The sequence below is a fragment of the Tachypleus tridentatus genome, chromosome 13 (genome assembly GCF_004210375.1).
Source record: "Tachypleus tridentatus isolate NWPU-2018 chromosome 13, ASM421037v1, whole genome shotgun sequence".
NCBI lineage: Eukaryota > Metazoa > Arthropoda > Merostomata > Xiphosura > Limulidae > Tachypleus > Tachypleus tridentatus.
In genome coordinates, this window is record NC_134837.1 from 173,879,501 (window position 1) to 173,898,432 (window position 18,932).

The 18,932-nt window shown below is 39.1% G+C and overlaps 1 protein-coding gene across 1 annotated transcript in view; it reads right to left on the reverse strand.

Annotated features, from left to right (window-relative positions):
- Positions 1–18,644, reverse strand: part of LOC143237542 (uncharacterized) — a 39,486-nt gene extending 20,842 nt beyond the window's left edge. The window contains exon 1 of the mRNA XM_076476935.1: positions 18,469–18,644. The gene's annotated coding sequence lies outside the window, so the exon portion shown is untranslated. The remainder of the gene's footprint in view (positions 1–18,468) is intronic.
- Positions 18,645–18,932: the final 288 nt, after the last annotated feature.

Below are 18,932 nucleotides of genomic sequence, written 5' to 3' on the forward strand. Positions count from 1 at the left end.
CAATATACCTTTAGCAGTAACCTGTTGACTGAACTTCCCCATTCTGTCAGAACATTCAATATACCTTTAACAGTAACCTGTTGACTGAACTTCCCCATTCTGTCAGAACATTCAATATACCTTTAGCAGTAACCTGTTGACTGAACTTCCCCATTCTGTCAGTACATTCAATATACCTTTAACAGTAACCTGTTGACTGAACTTCCCCATTCTGTCAGAACATTCAATATACCTTTAACAGTAACCTGTTGACTGAACTTCCCCATTCTGTCAGAACATTCAATATACCTTTAGCAGTAACCTGTTGACTGAACTTCCCCATTCTGTCAGTACATTCAATATACCTTTAGCAGTAACCTGTTGACTGAACTTCCCCATTCTGTCAGTACATTCAATATACCTTTAGCAGTAACCTGTTGACTGAACTTCCCCATTCTGTCAGTAACCTGTTGACTGAACTTCCCCATTCTGTCAGTACATTCAATATACCTTTAGCAGTAACCTGTTGACTGAACTTCCCCATTCTGTCAGTACATTCAATATACCTTTAGCAGTAACCTGTTGACTGAACTTCCCCATTCTGTCAGAACATTCAATATACCTTTAACAGTAACCTGTTGACTGAACTTCCCCATTCTGTCAGTACATTCAATATACCTTTAACAGTAACCTGTTGACTGAACTTCCCCATTCTGTCAGTACATTCAATATACCTTTAGCAGTAACCTGTTGACTGAACTTCCCCATTCTGTCAGTACATTCAATATACCTTTAACAGTAACCTGTTGACTGAACTTCCCCATTCTGTCAGAACATTCAATATACCTTTAACAGTAACCTGTTGACTGAACTTCCCCATTCTGTCAGTACATTCAATATACCTTTAACAGTAACCTGTTGACTGAACTTCCCCATTCTGTCAGTACATTCAATATACCTTTAACAGTAACCTGTTGACTGAACTTCCCCATTCTGTCAGAACATTCAATATACCTTTAGCAGTAACCTGTTGACTGAACTTCCCCATTCTGTCAGTACATTCAATATACCTTTAGCAGTAACCTGTTGACTGAACTTCCCCATTCTGTCAGTACATTCAATATACCTTTAGCAGTAACCTGTTGACTGAACTTCCCCATTCTGTCAGTACATTCAATATACCTTTAGCAGTAACCTGTTGACTGAACTTCCCCATTCTGTCAGAATATTCAATATACCTTTAGCAGTAACCTGTTGACTGAACTTCCCCATTCTGTCAGAACATTCAATATACCTTTAGCAGTAACCTGTTGACTGAACTTCCCCATTCTGTCAGAACATTCAATATACCTTTAACAGTAACCTGTTGACTGAACTTCCCCATTCTGTCAGAACATTCAATATACCTTTAGCAGTAACCTGTTGACTGAACTTCCCCCATTCTGTCAGTACATTCAATATACCTTTAACAGTAACCTGTTGACTGAACTTCTCCCATTCTGTCAGAACATTCAATATACCTTTAGCAGTAACCTGTTGACTGAACTTCCCCATTCTGTCAGAACATTCAATATACCTTTAACAGTAACCTGTTGACTGAACTTCCCCATTCTGTCAGAACATTCAATATACCTTTAGCAGTAACCTGTTGACTGAACTTCCCCATTCTGTCAGTACATTCAATATACCTTTAGCAGTAACCTGTTGACTGAACTTCCCCATTCTGTCAGTAACCTGTTGACTGAACTTCCCCATTCTGTCAGTACATTCAATATACCTTTAGCAGTAACCTGTTGACTGAACTTCCCCATTCTGTCAGTACATTCAATATACCTTTAACAGTAACCTGTTGACTGAACTTCCCCATTCTGTCAGAACATTCAATATACCTTTAGCAGTAACCTGTTGACTGAACTTCCCCATTCTGTCAGTACATTCAATATACCTTTAGCAGTAACCTGTTGACTGAACTTCCCCATTCTGTCAGTACATTCAATATACCTTTAGCAGTAACCTGTTGACTGAACTTCCCCATTCTGTCAGTACATTCAATATACCTTTAACAGTAACCTGTTGACTGAACTTCCCCATTCTGTCAGTACATTCAATATACCTTTAACAGTAACCTGTTGACTGAACTTCCCCATTCTGTCAGTACATTCAATATACCTTTAGCAGTAACCTGTTGACTGAACTTCCCCATTCTGTCAGTACATTCAATATACCTTTAGCAGTAACCTGTTGACTGAACTTCCCCATTCTGTCAGTACATTCAATATACCTTTAGCAGTAACCTGTTGACTGAACTTCCCCATTCTGTCAGTAACCTGTTGACTGAACTTCCCCATTCTGTCAGTACATTCAATATACCTTTAACAGTAACCTGTTGACTGAACTTCCCCATTCTGTCAGTACATTCAATATACCTTTAACAGTAACCTGTTGACTGAACTTCCCCATTCTGTCAGTACATTCAATATACCTTTAACAGTAACCTGTTGACTGAACTTCCCCATTCTGTCAGAACATTCAATATACCTTTAGCAGTAACCTGTTGACTGAACTTCCCCATTCTGTCAGTACATTCAATATACCTTTAGCAGTAACCTGTTGACTGAACTTCCCCATTCTGTCAGAACATTCAATATACCTTTAACAGTAACCTGTTGACTGAACTTCCCCATTCTGTCAGAACATTCAATATACCTTTAGCAGTAACCTGTTGACTGAACTTCCCCATTCTGTCAGTACATTCAATATACCTTTAGCAGTAACCTGTTGACTGAACTTCCCCATTCTGTCAGAACATTCAATATACCTTTAGCAGTAACCTGTTGACTGAACTTCCCCATTCTGTCAGTACATTCAATATACCTTTAACAGTAACCTGTTGACTGAACTTCCCCATTCTGTCAGTAACCTGTTGACTGAACTTCCCCATTCTGTCAGTACATTCAATATACCTTTAACAGTAACCTGTTGACTGAACTTCCCCATTCTGTCAGTACATTCAATATACCTTTAGCAGTAACCTGTTGACTGAACTTCCCCATTCTGTCAGTACATTCAATATACCTTTAGCAGTAACCTGTTGACTGAACTTCCCCATTCTGTCAGAACATTCAATATACCTTTAGCAGTAACCTGTTGACTGAACTTCCCCATTCTGTCAGAATATTCAATATACCTTTAACAGTAACCTGTTGACTGAACTTCCCCATTCTGTCAGAACATTCAATATACCTTTAGCAGTAACCTGTTGACTGAACTTCCCCATTCTGTCAGTACATTCAATATACCTTTAACAGTAACCTGTTGACTGAACTTCCCCATTCTGTCAGAACATTCAATATACCTTTAACAGTAACCTGTTGACTGAACTTCCCCATTCTGTCAGAACATTCAATATACCTTTAACAGTAACCTGTTGACTGAACTTCCCCATTCTGTCAGAACATTCAATATACCTTTAGCAGTAACCTGTTGACTGAACTTCCCCATTCTGTCAGTACATTCAATATACCTTTAACAGTAACCTGTTGACTGAACTTCCCCATTCTGTCAGTACATTCAATATACCTTTAACAGTAACCTGTTGACTGAACTTCCCCATTCTGTCAGAACATTCAATATACCTTTAGCAGTAACCTGTTGACTGAACTTCCCCATTCTGTCAGTAACCTGTTGACTGAACTTCCCCATTCTGTCAGTACATTCAATATACCTTTAACAGTAACCTGTTGACTGAACTTCCCCATTCTGTCAGTACATTCAATATACCTTTAACAGTAACCTGTTGACTGAACTTCCCCATTCTGTCAGTACATTCAATATACCTTTAACAGTAACCTGTTGACTGAACTTCCCCATTCTGTCAGAACATTCAATATACCTTTAGCAGTAACCTGTTGACTGAACTTCCCCATTCTGTCAGTACATTCAATATACCTTTAACAGTAACCTGTTGACTGAACTTCCCCATTCTGTCAGTACATTCAATATACCTTTAGCAGTAACCTGTTGACTGAACTTCCCCATTCTGTCAGTACATTCAATATACCTTTAGCAGTAACCTGTTGACTGAACTTCCCCATTCTGTCAGTACATTCAATATACCTTTAGCAGTAACCTGTTGACTGAACTTCCCCATTCTGTCAGTACATTCAATATACCTTTAGCAGTAACCTGTTGACTGAACTTCCCCATTCTGTCAGAATATTCAATATACCTTTAACAGTAACCTGTTGACTGAACTTCCCCATTCTGTCAGAACATTCAATATACCTTTAGCAGTAACCTGTTGACTGAACTTCCCCATTCTGTCAGAACATTCAATATACCTTTAGCAGTAACCTGTTGACTGAACTTCCCCATTCTGTCAGTACATTCAATATACCTTTAGCAGTAACCTGTTGACTGAACTTCCCCATTCTGTCAGTAACCTGTTGACTGAACTTCCCCATTCTGTCAGTACATTCAATATACCTTTAACAGTAACCTGTTGACTGAACTTCCCCATTCTGTCAGTACATTCAATATACCTTTAACAGTAACCTGTTGACTGAACTTCCCCCATTCTGTCAGAACATTCAATATACCTTTAGCAGTAACCTGTTGACTGAACTTCCCCATTCTGTCAGTACATTCAATATACCTTTAACAGTAACCTGTTGACTGAACTTCCCCATTCTGTCAGAACATTCAATATACCTTTAACAGTAACCTGTTGACTGAACTTCCCCATTCTGTCAGTACATTCAATATACCTTTAACAGTAACCTGTTGACTGAACTTCCCCATTCTGTCAGTACATTCAATATACCTTTAGTAACCTGTTGACTGAACTTCCCCATTCTGTCAGAACATTCAATATACCTTTAGCAGTAACCTGTTGACTGAACTTCCCCATTCTGTCAGTACATTCAATATACCTTTAACAGTAACCTGTTGACTGAACTTCCCCATTCTGTCAGTACATTCAATATACCTTTAACAGTAACCTGTTGACTGAACTTCCCCATTCTGTCAGTACATTCAATATACCTTTAGCAGTAACCTGTTGACTGAACTTCCCCATTCTGTCAGTACATTCAATATACCTTTAACAGTAACCTGTTGACTGAACTTCCCCATTCTGTCAGTACATTCAATATACCTTTAGCAGTAACCTGTTGACTGAACTTCCCCATTCTGTCAGTACATTCAATATACCTTTAGCAGTAACCTGTTGACTGAACTTCCCCATTCTGTCAGTACATTCAATATACCTTTAGCAGTAACCTGTTGACTGAACTTCCCCATTCTGTCAGTACATTCAATATACCTTTAGCAGTAACCTGTTGACTGAACCTGTTGACTGAACCCCCATTCTGTCAGTACATTCAATATACCTTTAACAGTAACCTGTTGACTGAACTTCCCCATTCTGTCAGTACATTCAATATACCTTTAACAGTAACCTGTTGACTGAACTTCCCCATTCTGTCAGTACATTCAATATACCTTTAACAGTAACCTGTTGACTGAACTTCCCCATTCTGTCAGAACATTCAATATACCTTTAGCAGTAACCTGTTGACTGAACTTCCCCATTCTGTCAGAACATTCAATATACCTTTAGCAGTAACCTGTTGACTGAACTTCCCCATTCTGTCAGTACATTCAATATACCTTTAGCAGTAACCTGTTGACTGAACTTCCCCATTCTGTCAGTACATTCAATATACCTTTAGCAGTAACCTGTTGACTGAACTTCCCCATTCTGTCAACCTGTTGACTGAACTTCCCCATTCTGTCAGTACATTCAATATACCTTTAGCAGTAACCTGTTGACTGAACTTCCCCATTCTGTCAGAACATTCAATATACCTTTAGCAGTAACCTGTTGACTGAACTTCCCCATTCTGTCAGAATATTCAATATACCTTTAACAGTAACCTGTTGACTGAACTTCCCCATTCTGTCAGAACATTCAATATACCTTTAGCAGTAACCTGTTGACTGAACTTCCCCATTCTGTCAGTACATTCAATATACCTTTAACAGTAACCTGTTGACTGAACTTCCCCATTCTGTCAGTACATTCAATATACCTTTAACAGTAACCTGTTGACTGAACTTCCCCATTCTGTCAGAACATTCAATATACCTTTAACAGTAACCTGTTGACTGAACTTCCCCATTCTGTCAGAACATTCAATATACCTTTAGCAGTAACCTGTTGACTGAACTTCCCCATTCTGTCAGTACATTCAATATACCTTTAACAGTAACCTGTTGACTGAACTTCCCCATTCTGTCAGTACATTCAATATACCTTTAGCAGTAACCTGTTGACTGAACTTCCCCATTCTGTCAGTACATTCAATATACCTTTAGCAGTAACCTGTTGACTGAACTTCCCCATTCTGTCAGTAACCTGTTGACTGAACTTCCCCATTCTGTCAGTACATTCAATATACCTTTAACAGTAACCTGTTGACTGAACTTCCCCATTCTGTCAGTACATTCAATATACCTTTAACAGTAACCTGTTGACTGAACTTCCCCATTCTGTCAGTACATTCAATATACCTTTAACAGTAACCTGTTGACTGAACTTCCCCATTCTGTCAGAACATTCAATATACCTTTAGCAGTAACCTGTTGACTGAACTTCCCCATTCTGTCAGTACATTCAATATACCTTTAACAGTAACCTGTTGACTGAACTTCCCCATTCTGTCAGTACATTCAATATACCTTTAGCAGTAACCTGTTGACTGAACTTCCCCATTCTGTCAGTACATTCAATATACCTTTAGCAGTAACCTGTTGACTGAACTTCCCCATTCTGTCAGTACATTCAATATACCTTTAGCAGTAACCTGTTGACTGAACTTCCCCATTCTGTCAGAACATTCAATATACCTTTAGCAGTAACCTGTTGACTGAACTTCCCCATTCTGTCAGAACATTCAATATACCTTTAGCAGTAACCTGTTGACTGAACTTCCCCATTCTGTCAGTACATTCAATATACCTTTAACAGTAACCTGTTGACTGAACTTCCCCATTCTGTCAGTACATTCAATATACCTTTAACAGTAACCTGTTGACTGAACTTCCCCATTCTGTCAGTACATTCAATATACCTTTAGCAGTAACCTGTTGACTGAACTTCCCCATTCTGTCAGAACATTCAATATACCTTTAGCAGTAACCTGTTGACTGAACTTCCCCATTCTGTCAGTACATTCAATATACCTTTAGCAGTAACCTGTTGACTGAACTTCCCCATTCTGTCAGAACATTCAATATACCTTTAGCAGTAACCTGTTGACTGAACTTCCCCATTCTGTCAGTACATTCAATATACCTTTAACAGTAACCTGTTGACTGAACTTCCCCATTCTGTCAGAACATTCAATATACCTTTAGCAGTAACCTGTTGACTGAACTTCCCCATTCTGTCAGTACATTCAATATACCTTTAACAGTAACCTGTTGACTGAACTTCCCCATTCTGTCAGTACATTCAATATACCTTTAGCAGTAACCTGTTGACTGAACTTCCCCATTCTGTCAGTACATTCAATATACCTTTAACAGTAACCTGTTGACTGAACTTCCCCATTCTGTCAGTACATTCAATATACCTTTAACAGTAACCTGTTGACTGAACTTCCCCATTCTGTCAGTACATTCAATATACCTTTAGCAGTAACCTGTTGACTGAACTTCCCCATTCTGTCAGAACATTCAATATACCTTTAGCAGTAACCTGTTGACTGAACTTCCCCATTCTGTCAGTACATTCAATATACCTTTAGCAGTAACCTGTTGACTGAACTTTCCCCATTCTGTAACCTGTTGACTGAACTTCCCCATTCTGTCAGTTTCCCCATTCAGTTTCAATATACCTTTAACAGTAACCTGTTGACTGAACTTCCCCATTCTGTCAGTACATTCAATATACCTTTAACAGTAACCTGTTGACTGAACTTCCCCATTCTGTCAGTACATTCAATATACCTTTAACAGTAACCTGTTGACTGAACTTCCCCATTCTGTCAGAACATTCAATATACCTTTAGCAGTAACCTGTTGACTGAACTTCCCCATTCTGTCAGTACATTCAATATACCTTTAGCAGTAACCTGTTGACTGAACTTCCCCATTCTGTCAGAACATTCAATATACCTTTAACAGTAACCTGTTGACTGAACTTCCCCATTCTGTCAGAACATTCAATATACCTTTAGCAGTAACCTGTTGACTGAACTTCCCCATTCTGTCAGTACATTCAATATACCTTTAGCAGTAACCTGTTGACTGAACTTCCCCATTCTGTCAGAACATTCAATATACCTTTAGCAGTAACCTGTTGACTGAACTTCCCCATTCTGTCAGTACATTCAATATACCTTTAACAGTAACCTGTTGACTGAACTTCCCCATTCTGTCAGTAACCTGTTGACTGAACTTCCCCATTCTGTCAGTACATTCAATATACCTTTAACAGTAACCTGTTGACTGAACTTCCCCATTCTGTCAGTACATTCAATATACCTTTAGCAGTAACCTGTTGACTGAACTTCCCCATTCTGTCAGTACATTCAATATACCTTTAGCAGTAACCTGTTGACTGAACTTCCCCATTCTGTCAGAACATTCAATATACCTTTAGCAGTAACCTGTTGACTGAACTTCCCCATTCTGTCAGAACATTCAATATACCTTTAACAGTAACCTGTTGACTGAACTTCCCCATTCTGTCAGAACATTCAATATACCTTTAGCAGTAACCTGTTGACTGAACTTCCCCATTCTGTCAGTACATTCAATATACCTTTAACAGTAACCTGTTGACTGAACTTCCCCATTCTGTCAGAACATTCAATATACCTTTAACAGTAACCTGTTGACTGAACTTCCCCATTCTGTCAGAACATTCAATATACCTTTAACAGTAACCTGTTGACTGAACTTCCCCATTCTGTCAGAACATTCAATATACCTTTAGCAGTAACCTGTTGACTGAACTTCCCCATTCTGTCAGTACATTCAATATACCTTTAGCAGTAACCTGTTGACTGAACTTCCCCCATTCTGTCAGTACATTCAATATACCTTTAACAGTAACCTGTTGACTGAACTTCCCCATTCTGTCAGTACATTCAATATACCTTTAACAGTAACCTGTTGACTGAACTTCCCCCATTCTGTCAGAACATTCAATATACCTTTAGCAGTAACCTGTTGACTGAACTTCCCCCATTCTGTCAGTAACCTGTTGACTGAACTTCCCCCATTCTGTCAGTACATTCAATATACCTTTAACAGTAACCTGTTGACTGAACTTCCCCATTCTGTCAGTACATTCAATATACCTTTAACAGTAACCTGTTGACTGAACTTCCCCATTCTGTCAGTACATTCAATATACCTTTAACAGTAACCTGTTGACTGAACTTCCCCCATTCTGTCAGAACATTCAATATACCTTTAGCAGTAACCTGTTGACTGAACTTCCCCCATTCTGTCAGTACATTCAATATACCTTTAACAGTAACCTGTTGACTGAACTTCCCCCATTCTGTCAGTACATTCAATATACCTTTAGCAGTAACCTGTTGACTGAACTTCCCCCATTCTGTCAGTACATTCAATATACCTTTAGCAGTAACCTGTTGACTGAACTTCCCCCATTCTGTCAGTACATTCAATATACCTTTAGCAGTAACCTGTTGACTGAACTTCCCCCATTCTGTCAGAATATTCAGTATACCTTTAACAGTAACCTGTTGACTGAACTTCCCCATTCTGTCAGAATATTCAATATACTTTTAGCAGTAACCTGTTGACTGAACTTCCCCCATTCTGTCAGAACATTCAATATACCTTTAACAGTAACCTGCTGACTGAACTTCCCCCATTCTGTCAGAACATTCAATATACCTTTAGCAGTAACCTGTTGACTGAACTTCCCCCATTCTGTCAGTACATTCAATATACCTTTAACAGTAACCTGTTGACTGAACTTCCCCATTCTGTCAGAACATTCAATATACCTTTAACAGTAACCTGTTGACTGAACTTCCCCCATTCTGTCAGAACATTCAATATACCTTTAACAGTAACCTGTTGACTGAACATCCCCCATTCTGTCAGAACATTCAATATACCTTTAGCAGTAACCTGTTGACTGAACTTCCCCATTCTGTCAGTACATTCAATATACCTTTAGCAGTAACCTGTTGACTGAACTTCCCCCATTCTGTCAGTACATTCAATATACCTTTAGCAGTAACCTGTTGACTGAGCTTCCCCCATTCTGTCAGTAACCTGTTGACTGAACTTCCCCATTCTGTCAGTACATTCAATATACCTTTATCAGTAACCTGTTGACTGAACTTCCCCCATTCTGTCAGAACATTCAATATACCTTTAGCAGTAACCTGTTGACTGAACTTCCCCCATTCTGTCAGTACATTCAATATACCTTTAACAGTAACCTGTTGACTGAACTTCCCCCATTCTGTCAGAACATTCAATATACCTTTAGCAGTAACCTGTTGACTGAACTTCCCCATTCTGTCAGTACATTCAATATACCTTTAGCAGTAACCTGTTGACTGAACTTCCCCCATTCTGTCAGTACATTCAATATACCTTTAGCAGTAACCTGTTGACTGAACTTCCCCATTCTGTCAGTACATTCAATATACCTTTAACAGTAACCTGTTGACTGAACTTCCCCATTCTGTCAGTACATTCAATATACCTTTAACAGTAACCTGTTGACTGAACTTCCCCATTCTGTCAGTACATTCAATATACCTTTAACAGTAACCTGTTGACTGAACTTCCCCCATTCTGTCAGAACATTCAATATACCTTTAGCAGTAACCTGTTGACTGAACTTCCCCCATTCTGTCAGTAACCTGTTGACTGAACTTCCCCCATTCTGTCAGTACATTCAATATACCTTTAACAGTAACCTGTTGACTGAACGTCCCCCATTCTGTCAGTACATTCAATATACCTTTAACAGTAACCTGTTGACTGAACTTCCCCATTCTGTCAGTACATTCAATATACCTTTAACAGTAACCTGTTGACTGAACTTCCCCCATTCTGTCAGAACATTCAATATACCTTTAGCAGTAACCTGTTGACTGAACTTCCCCCATTCTGTCAGTACATTCAATATACCTTTAACAGTAACCTGTTGACTGAACTTCTCCCATTCTGTCAGTACATTCAATATACCTTTAGCAGTAACCTGTTGACTGAACTTCCCCCATTCTGTCAGTACATTCAATATACCTTTAGCAGTAACCTGTTGACTGAACTTCCCCCATTCTGTCAGAATATTCAGTATACCTTTAACAGTAACCTGCTGACTAAACTTCCCCCATTCTGTCAGAATATTCAATATACTTTTAGCAGTAACCTGTTGACTGAACTTCCCCCATTCTGTCAGAATATTCAATATACCTTTAACAGTAACCTGTTGACTGAACTTCCCCCATTCTGTCAGAACATTCAATATACCTTTAGCAGTAACCTGTTGACTGAACTTCCCCCATTCTGTCAGTACATTCAATATACCTTTAACAGTAACCTGCTGACTAAACTTCTCCCATTCTGTCAGAACATTCAATATACCTTTAACAGTAACCTGCTGACTGAACTTCCCCCATTCTGTCAGAACATTCAATATACCTTTAACAGTAACCTGTTGACTGAACATCCCCCATTCTGTCAGAACATTCAATATACCTTTAGCAGTAACCTGTTGACTGAACTTCCCCCATTCTGTCAGTACATTCAATATACCTTTAGCAGTAACCTGTTGACTGAGCTTCCCCCATTCTGTCAGTACATTCAATATACCTTTAGCAGTAACCTGTTGACTGAACTTCCCCATTCTGTCAGTAACCTGTTGACTGAACTTCCCCATTCTGTCAGTACATTCAATATACCTTTAACAGTAACCTGTTGACTGAACTTCCCCATTCTGTCAGTACATTCAATATACCTTTAACAGTAACCTGTTGACTGAACTTCCCCATTCTGTCAGTACATTCAATATACCTTTAACAGTAACCTGTTGACTGAACTTCCCCATTCTGTCAGAACATTCAATATACCTTTAGCAGTAACCTGTTGACTGAACTTCCCCATTCTGTCAGTACATTCAATATACCTTTAACAGTAACCTGTTGACTGAACTTCCCCATTCTGTCAGAACATTCAATATACCTTTAGCAGTAACCTGTTGACTGAACTTCCCCATTCTGTCAGTACATTCAATATACCTTTAGCAGTAACCTGTTGACTGAACTTCCCCATTCTGTCAGAACATTCAATATACCTTTAGCAGTAACCTGTTGACTGAACTTCCCCATTCTGTCAGAACATTCAATATACCTTTAGCAGTAACCTGTTGACTGAACTTCCCCATTCTGTCAGTAACCCTGTTGACTGAACTTCCCCATTCTGTCAGTACATTCAATATACCTTTAACAGTAACCTGTTGACTGAACTTCCCCATTCTGTCAGTACATTCAATATACCTTTAACAGTAACCTGTTGACTGAACTTCCCCATTCTGTCAGTACATTCAATATACCTTTAACAGTAACCTGTTGACTGAACTTCCCCCATTCTGTCAGAACATTCAATATACCTTTAGCAGTAACCTGTTGACTGAACTTCCCCCATTCTGTCAGTACATTCAATATACCTTTAACAGTAACCTGTTGACTGAACTTCCCCCATTCTGTCAGAACATTCAATATACCTTTAGCAGTAACCTGTTGACTGAACTTCCCCCATTCTGTCAGTACATTCAATATACCTTTAGCAGTAACCTGTTGACTGAGCTTCCCCCATTCTGTCAGAACATTCAATATACCTTTAGCAGTAACCTGTTGACTGAACTTCCCCCATTCTGTCAGAACATTCAATATACCTTTAGCAGTAACCTGTTGACTGAACTTCCCCCATTCTGTCAGTAACCTGTTGACTGAACTTCCCCCATTCTGTCAGTACATTCAATATACCTTTAACAGTAACCTGTTGACTGAACGTCCCCCATTCTGTCAGTACATTCAATATACCTTTAACAGTAACCTGTTGACTGAACTTCCCCATTCTGTCAGTACATTCAATATACCTTTAACAGTAACCTGTTGACTGAACTTCCCCCATTCTGTCAGAACATTCAATATACCTTTAGCAGTAACCTGTTGACTGAACTTCCCCATTCTGTCAGTACATTCAATATACCTTTAACAGTAACCTGTTGACTGAACTTCCCCATTCTGTCAGTACATTCAATATACCTTTAGCAGTAACCTGTTGACTGAACTTCCCCCATTCTGTCAGTACATTCAATATACCTTTAGCAGTAACCTGTTGACTGAACTTCCCCCATTCTGTCAGTACATTCAATATACCTTTAGCAGTAACCTGTTGACTGAACTTCCCCCATTCTGTCAGAATATTCAATATACCTTTAACAGTAACCTGCTGACTAAACTTCCCCCATTCTGTCAGAATATTCAATATACTTTTAGCAGTAACCTGTTGACTGAACTTCCCCCATTCTGTCAGAACATTCAATATACCTTTAACAGTAACCTGTTGACTGAACTTCCCCCATTCTGTCAGAACATTCAATATACCTTTAGCAGTAACCTGTTGACTGAACTTCCCCCATTCTGTCAGTACATTCAATATACCTTTAACAGTAACCTGTTGACTGAACTTCCCCCATTCTGTCAGAACATTCAATATACCTTTAACAGTAACCTGTTGACTGAACTTCCCCCATTCTGTCAGAACATTCAATATACCTTTAACAGTAACCTGTTGACTGAACTTCCCCCATTCTGTCAGAACATTCAATATACCTTTAGCAGTAACCTGTTGACTGAACTTCCCCCATTCTGTCAGTACATTCAATATACCTTTAGCAGTAACCTGTTGACTGAACTTCCCCCATTCTGTCAGTACATTCAATATACCTTTAGCAGTAACCTGTTGACTGAGCTTCCCCCATTCTGTCAGTAACCTGTTGACTGAACTTCCCCCATTCTGTCAGTACATTCAATATACCTTTAACAGTAACCTGTTGACTGAACGTCCCCCATTCTGTCAGTACATTCAATATACCTTTAACAGTAACCTGTTGACTGAACTTCCCCATTCTGTCAGTACATTCAATATACCTTTAACAGTAACCTGTTGACTGAACTTCCCCCATTCTGTCAGAACATTCAATATACCTTTAGCAGTAACCTGTTGACTGAACTTCCCCCATTCTGTCAGTACATTCAATATACCTTTAACAGTAACCTGTTGACTGAACTTCCCCCATTCTGTCAGAACATTCAATATACCTTTAGCAGTAACCTGTTGACTGAACTTCCCCCATTCTGTCAGTACATTCAATATACCTTTAGCAGTAACCTGTTGACTGAACTTCCCCCATTCTGTCAGTACATTCAATATACCTTTAGCAGTAACCTGTTGACTGAACTTCCCCATTCTGTCAGTACATTCAATATACCTTTAACAGTAACCTGTTGACTGAACTTCCCCATTCTGTCAGTACATTCAATATACCTTTAACAGTAACCTGTTGACTGAACTTCCCCATTCTGTCAGTACATTCAATATACCTTTAACAGTAACCTGTTGACTGAACTTCCCCATTCTGTCAGAACATTCAATATACCTTTAGCAGTAACCTGTTGACTGAACTTCCCCATTCTGTCAGAACATTCAATATACCTTTAGTAACAGTAACCTGTTGACTGAACTTCCCCATTCTGTCAGTACATTCAATATACCTTTAACAGTAACCTGTTGACTGAACTTCCCCATTCTGTCAGTACATTCAATATACCTTTAACAGTAACCTGTTGACTGAACTTCCCCATTCTGTCAGAACATTCAATATACCTTTAACAGTAACCTGTTGACTGAACTTCCCCATTCTGTCAGAACATTCAATATACCTTTAGCAGTAACCTGTTGACTGAACTTCCCCATTCTGTCAGTACATTCAATATACCTTTAGCAGTAACCTGTTGACTGAACTTCCCCATTCTGTCAGTACATTCAATATACCTTTAGCAGTAACCTGTTGACTGAACTTCCCCATTCTGTCAGTACATTCAATATACCTTTAGCAGTAACCTGTTGACTGAACTTCCCCATTCTGTCAGTACATTCAATATACCTTTAGCAGTAACCTGTTGACTGAACTTCCCCATTCTGTCAGAACATTCAATATACCTTTAGCAGTAACCTGTTGACTGAACTTCCCCATTCTGTCAGTACATTCAATATACCTTTAACAGTAACCTGTTGACTGAACTTCCCCATTCTGTCAGAACATTCAATATACCTTTAGCAGTAACCTGTTGACTGAACTTCCCCATTCTGTCAGTACATTCAATATACCTTTAACAGTAACCTGTTGACTGAACTTCCCCATTCTGTCAGTACATTCAATATACCTTTAGCAGTAACCTGTTGACTGAACTTCCCCATTCTGTCAGTACATTCAATATACCTTTAGCAGTAACCTGTTGACTGAACTTCCCCATTCTGTCAGAACATTCAATATACCTTTAACAGTAACCTGTTGACTGAACTTCCCCATTCTGTCAGAACATTCAATATACCTTTAGCAGTAACCTGTTGACTGAACTTCCCCATTCTGTCAGTACATTCAATATACCTTTAGTAACCTGTTGACTGAACTTCCCCATTCTGTCAGTACATTCAATATACCTTTAGCAGTAACCTGTTGACTGAACTTCCCCATTCTGTCAGTACATTCAATATACCTTTAACAGTAACCTGTTGACTGAACTTCCCCATTCTGTCAGTAATATACCTTTAGCAGTTGTTGACTGAACTTCCCCATTCTGTCAGAACATTCAATATACCTTTAGCAGTAACCTGTTGACTGAACTTCCCCATTCTGTCAGAACATTCAATATACCTTTAGCAGTAACCTGTTGACTGAACTTCCCCATTCTGTCAGTACATTCAATATACCTTAAGCAGTAACCTGTTGACTGAACTTCCCCATTCTGTCAGTACATTCAATATACCTTTAGCAGTAACCTGTTGACTGAACTTCCCCATTCTGTCAGTAACCTGTTGACTGAACTTCCCCATTCTGTCAGTACATTCAATATACCTTTAACAGTAACCTGTTGACTGAACATCCCCCATTCTGTCAGTACATTCAATATACCTTTAACAGTAACCTGTTGACTGAACTTCCCCATTCTGTCAGTACATTCAATATACCTTTAACAGTAACCTGTTGACTGAACTTCCCCATTCTGTCAGAACATTCAATATACCTTTAGCAGTAACCTGTTGACTGAACTTCCCCATTCTGTCAGTACATTCAATATACCTTTAGCAGTAACCTGTTGACTGAACTTCCCCCATTCTGTCAGTACATTCAATATACCTTTAACAGTAACCTGCTGACTGAACTTCCCCCATTCTGTCAGAACATTCAATATACCTTTAGCAGTAACCTGTTGACTGAACTTCCCCATTCTGTCAGTACATTCAATATACCTTTAGCAGTAACCTGTTGACTGAACTTCCCCCATTCTGTCAGAACATTCAATATACCTTTAGCAGTAACCTGTTGACTGAACTTCCCCCATTCTGTCAGTACATTCAATATACCTTTAACAGTAACCTGTTGACTGAGCTTCCCCCATTCTGTCAGTAACCTGTTGACTGAACTTCCCCCATTCTGTCAGTACATTCAATATACCTTTAACAGTAACCTGTTGACTGAACTTCCCCCATTCTGTCAGTACATTCAATATACCTTTAGCAGTAACCTGTTGACTGAACTTCCCCCATTCTGTCAGTACATTCAATATACCTTTAGCAGTAACCTGTTGACTGAACTTCCCCCATTCTGTCAGAACATTCAATATACCTTTAGCAGTAACCTGTTGACTGAACTTCCCCCATTCTGTCAGAACATTCAATATACCTTTAACAGTAACCTGTTGACTGAACTTCCCCATTCTGTCAGAACATTCAATATACCTTTAGCAGTAACCTGTTGACTGAACTTCCCCATTCTGTCAGTACATTCAATATACCTTTAACAGTAACCTGTTGACTGAACTTCCCCATTCTGTCAGAACATTCAATATACCTTTAACAGTAACCTGTTGACTGAACTTCCCCATTCTGTCAGAACATTCAATATACCTTTAGCAGTAACCTGTTGACTGAACTTCCCCATTCTGTCAGTACATTCAATATACCTTTAGCAGTAACCTGTTGACTGAACTTCCCCATTCTGTCAGTACATTCAATATACCTTTAGCAGTAACCTGTTGACTGAACTTCCCCATTCTGTCAGTACATTCAATATACCTTTAGTCAGTAACCTGTTGACTGAACTTCCCCATTCTGTCAGAACATTCAATATACCTTTAGCAGTAACCTGTTGACTGAACTTCCCCATTCTGTCAGAACATTCAATATACCTTTAGCAGTAACCTGTTGACTGAACTTCCCCATTCTGTCAGTAACCTGTTGACTGAACTTCCCCATTCTGTCAGTACATTCAATATACCTTTAACAGTAACCTGTTGACTGAACTTCCCCATTCTGTCAGTACATTCAATATACCTTTAACAGTAACCTGTTGACTGAACTTCCCCATTCTGTCAGTACATTCAATATACCTTTAACAGTAACCTGTTGACTGAACTTCCCCCATTCTGTCAGAACATTCAATATACCTTTAGCAGTAACCTGTTGACTGAACTTCCCCCATTCTGTCAGTACATTCAATATACCTTTAACAGTAACCTGTTGACTGAACTTCCCCCATTCTGTCAGTACATTCAATATACCTTTAGCAGTAACCTGTTGACTGAACTTCCCCATTCTGTCAGTACATTCAATATACCTTTAGCAGTAACCTGTTGACTGAACTTCCCCCATTCTGTCAGTACATTCAATATACCTTTAGCAGTAACCTGTTGACTGAACTTCCCCCATTCTGTCAGAATATTCAATATACCTTTTAGTGTACAGTAACCTGCTGACTGAACTTCCCCCATTCTGTCAGAATATTCAATATACTTTTAGCAGTAACCTGTTGACTGAACTTCCCCCATTCTGTCAGAATATTCAGTATACCTTTAACAGTAACCTGCTGACTGAACTTCCCCCATTCTGTCAGAACATTCAATATACCTTTAGCAGTAACCTGTTGACTGAACTTCCCCCATTCTGTCAGTACATTCAATATACCTTTAACAGTAACCTGCTGACTAAACTTCTCCCATTCTGTCAGAACATTCAATATACCTTTAACAGTAACCTGCTGACTGAACTTCCCCCATTCTGTCAGAACATTCAATATACCTTTAACAGTAACCTGTTGACTGAACATCCCCCATTCTGTCAGAACATTCAATATACCTTTAGCAGTAATCTGTTGACTGAACTTCCCCCATTCTGTCAGTACATTCAATATACCTTTAGCAGTAACCTGTTGACTGAACTTCCCCCATTCTGTCAGTACATTCAATATACCTTTAGCAGTAACCTGTTGACTGAGCTTCCCCCATTCTGTCAGTAACCTGTTGACTGAACTTCCCCCATTCTGTCAGTACATTCAATATACCTTTATCAGTAACCTGTTGACTGAACGTCCCCCATTCTGTCAGAACATTCAATATACCTTTAACAGTAACCTGTTGACTGAACTTCCCCATTCTGTCAGTACATTCAATATACCTTTAACAGTAACCTGTTGACTGAACTTCCCCCATTCTGTCAGAACATTCAATATACCTTTAGCAGTAACCTGTTGACTGAACTTCCCCCATTCTGTCAGTACATTCAATATACCTTTAGCAGTAACCTGTTGACTGAACTTCCCC